This window comes from Nicotiana tabacum, chromosome 17, assembly GCF_000715075.1.
Source record: "Nicotiana tabacum cultivar K326 chromosome 17, ASM71507v2, whole genome shotgun sequence".
Lineage (NCBI taxonomy): Eukaryota > Viridiplantae > Streptophyta > Magnoliopsida > Solanales > Solanaceae > Nicotiana > Nicotiana tabacum.
In genome coordinates, this window is record NC_134096.1 from 75,423,418 (window position 1) to 75,427,620 (window position 4,203).

A 4,203-nucleotide genomic window follows, 5' to 3' on the forward strand; every position below is an offset into this window, starting at 1 on the left:
ATATACTTCCTTTAACTTCAATTAGTTGCTTTATAACGTAAAGCTGAAAGTAACAAAGAAAAAGGACTACAAACACAATATAAGGAATCAGCTAAAGAACACAACAACTGTTTGACCTTTTTACTGCAGAAGACATGAAATTGAAACCTAGGTAAAAACACAAAGAAAGCCCCAAAAAAAAACGTATTCATCAAAATCAAATAACAGTATGTAACAAAACATTCCAAAAGGAAAAAGTCAATACTCCAAAGAAACACAGGTCATTCTCACTTGCTGGAAGATTTTACAATGATGCAAATATCAACAAACATGGCTACTAGCAATTAATTAATAACAAGAGTTTGTTGGTGGTGGACCAGTTGCATTTGTGGTTGCAGCACAATTATATTAATGAAAATCATATCAACAGACAATTAGCTCTAAGATTGAACAAGTTGGTTCATCGCTGGGTTACTTTTTCAAATTAACTATTGACTTTTTTGCTTCTGTTCCTTCTTGCTTCAATGCCCCGAAACGTATTGCTGGTACAGTAATTACAATTAACAGATATCTAGCGCACAACATCCAGCATCCATTAATGTGAAGATTGACGCACTGCACAAGCGACCACTTGTGCCCACTGCCGCAACCTTGTCTTTACTGTCTGAGGATTATCTCCTACATTCATTTTTTTCCAAATATTAGCAACCATACGTTCAACACTATAGTTCTTTTCAAATGTTCTTTACACTAACAAACTTATAACGTTTCTATTATTGAAATTATCTGGTAACTCCGTTTTTTATGACAGGCCAATAAGTTAAATAAATAGAACTTAACTTATACAGAAGCAGTATATACTGATTGTAAAGGACATCATAATTGAAAGTTAATTTCACATAGAAGACTTCATATTAGAATTTAAAATCAAAATTTATTTTTGATAAGATGAATGAATTAGGATTTTCTGAATGACGGATAGATCAAAAGAAATAGAATCTGTGTCAAGCATTTCAGAACATTCTAAAATAAAAGAGTACGAATGCAAATTGTAAAGGGGAGGCTTTTATCTAATTACCTTGATCAACAATGGTGTGGGGACTGCCGGGAGGAGCGGGTGACTCGCAATCGGAGATGACCGACGATAAAGAAGAAGTCTTCGAAAGGGTGTCGGCATATTGTTTATTAACAGCGTAAAAAAGGCCATAAGCCGGGAAAGTATCAGACAATCGTTGATCCATTTCAGGCGAGTCAAATCCAAACCCTAACTCAATACAAGCCTTGAGCTCATCGAGGTCTTCATCGGTAACGCTCTTGCTCCGCTGCTTTAAGCGGCTTCCATGGGTACCCTTCCGCCGCTGCCACGCCTCATCGCGAAACGTGTCCGGCGACCACGATTTCTGTTTGTACAATGAATTAACCGCCGCCGACGGTGGTTCTGATGGCGGAGCTGCGGTGGGATGCGACATGGAGAAAGAAAGACCCAGCCAACCCAACCCCTATGAGAGGGTGGTGGGGGAGCTCCGATGGCTCGGGCGTGTAAGGTTATTGTGATTCCATTGGGCTTGGAAAACGCGTTTATATTAGGAGAGAGAGAGAGAGGGAAGAGAAGCGAAATGGGCCCTACATGACGTGGCGGGCTTGTGGGCCTTGCACGCTAGGTATTGGTTGGTCCGGCTCATGATGATCTGTCCTTTAAGTCCCTTTCTTTTGTCAAAGTTGCCCACTAGTTTCTTGTAAACTTGGCAAGCCGAACAAAATTACGTAGAAAAATAATGTCGGAAAGTAACAATGATAAAAAGAAAAAAGAAAAGAACAATTGCACAAGCCCCCTAAGGTTTAAGATTGCAACACATACATCCTTTATAGTATTTAGTATTACACTTAAATTTAACCTCACTTATTTCAACTTTAGGTAACATAGGTAATAATTAAATTTATAATTATATTTAATTTAGTTTATTCCTTTATATAGAAAAATATACTTTCGTACTTTATTACATTAGGAATCTAACCCTGTCATACTCATTCCATCTCTACAACTAACACGTTATACACTAATAAATATTATAAAATTTATAAAAGAAAAGGCAAGCTTAAAAGTGAATATATAATTATCTGTTTCATTTTTCTTAATCAGTTTTTATTTATGCATATATAAAATTTAAGAATTATTTTGGATAAGAATATTCAATACATGCATCCAATAATAAAATTTTAAATTAAAATAAGTTAGCTTTAATACTCAAGATATATGAAAATATAAAAGTAAACATATAAGGTGTAAAATTATTCATTTTTAGGTTGCAAAATAATTTTGTTACACTAAATAAGAAAAAGGGAGATGTAATATCTAAACCTATACAGGAGACATATGTTATAAGCTAAAACCTTAGGGGAAGTTGTAGAAATTATTCAATATAAAAATAAGTTATTGCTAAGGTTGGTTGACATTGTGAAATTCATGATGGTTCAGCGACTAACGTGTGAATAACAATTAAATAAGTCAAGGTTTCATAACATAACCAATTTACTATTGCTTCACGATGGCATGTGCAAGATAGGTCCATGCTTCATAATCAATTTACTATTGTCAACGATGGCACGTTACAAATTTTTATACACTTAGGGGAGTTTGGTACTATGGATAAACAGAAATAATTTTTGGATAAAAATTTAATATTTCTTTATCTCTTGTTTGGTTAGTAATTATGAGATTAGTTATCTCGGAATTAAAAATAGTAACAGAATAACTTATATCTGTCAAGTGGTGGAATAGTAATCAAAATAAGTTATTCCAGAATAAAATAGAAAAATTGACAATCCCAAAATTAATACAACATACCAAATAACCAATTAGTGAACAATTATAATCTTGTTACTAACAATTATCTTGTCCATAAATCCCTTTAATTTCCCATTTGCTGACGAAACAAAATAGGAGAGGTTGAAGACATAAATAAAGTTAGCAGTTAGCTGTTGCTAACATATTGGAATGGGCGGGATTAGTGCGGCGCACAAAGCATTCCGTGTTCACACAGGGTCAGGAGAAGGTATGCGTCCCAAAGAGTGTAATGTAAACAGTCTACCCTATCACAAATGTTAGTGGCTACTTCCACGGTTCAAACTCATGACTTATAGGTCACACGAAAATAACTTTACTGTTGCTAATATATTGGAACACATTTATAAAATTATGCATTAATTTGATGAGAGGATCTAACACCTATGTAAGTGAATAATATCATGTTCAATCGAAAAAAAAAAGAAGGATTATTCTAATCAAATTACTCTAATTAAAATAAAAAAAAGAAAAGATAGAGACGCAGCTAATGAAGGAGGGGAAAACAGTATGATAAGTGTCGAGATCAATGCATAAGCTTTTTTATAATTAAAAAAAAAAAGTCGGGAAGTCTATACCACTATGTTACTATACTTTTTTTTGGTCAACTGAATATATATATATATATATACTGTTTCAAAATAGTTACATTATTATGAGAGACCAAACTCTCTTGAATTCCATCGTCATTGTCTAGAATCACACTAGTATTACAACTATTGATTTTCCTTGTAAATACGGTTTCTATGATGTGTGTCCACAGTGCATCGTTTTCAAAAGCCTAAAAATTTCTTTTCTGACTCCTTCCTTGGCAAAGAGGTCCGCTACTTGATGCTGTTCCCTGAAGTTAAGCTATGTCCTAATGATGGGCTCCCCAGCTGCTCCATCAAATACCTACCTGCATTCATAAATAATGCAGTTAATAGGGAGGTTTTCATGCTTTAGCATTCTTATAACTTCTTCAGAATCAGTGTTGATCTCAAGAGGTATTAGATTATGCTCCAGTGCAATTTTTAGGCCACGCCAAACTGCTTGAAGTTCTGCATGATACTAGTAGTATGTGGCATCTCCTTCGTACCAGTACTATACGTAAGTTATACTCGGTCGAAAACGTTAAAGGGGAAAAGGAAGATTCTTCGGACATTTCACTAAGAACAAAAAGAATAGTTAATAAACTAATGTTACATAATTTGGATTAGTAGTCAATATTTATTGAATAATTTGGGTGATTACTGAGATAAGCAAAGGGTCAAGGATATAATTAACAATATAGTCCATCTTCTTTCCGTCAAGCAAGCTAGCAAGTTGTTTAATTCTAGACCTCAACTGGGCATTTGTTTAATAATAAAATTCTTCTAATGCAAATCTAAGGCATTTGTCTA

At 34.2% G+C, this 4,203-nt stretch overlaps 1 long non-coding RNA gene across 1 annotated transcript; it reads right to left on the bottom strand.

The window, feature by feature from the left end:
- Nucleotides 1-244: 244 nt before the first annotated feature.
- LOC107766663 (uncharacterized) lies at nt 245-1,532 on the bottom strand. Its single transcript, XR_012701286.1, has 2 exons — nt 1,058-1,532; nt 245-657 (listed from the first exon to the last, which is right to left on the bottom strand). It is a non-coding gene; the product is annotated as an uncharacterized LOC107766663 (long non-coding RNA).
- Between the last annotated feature and the right edge of the window lie 2,671 nt (nt 1,533-4,203).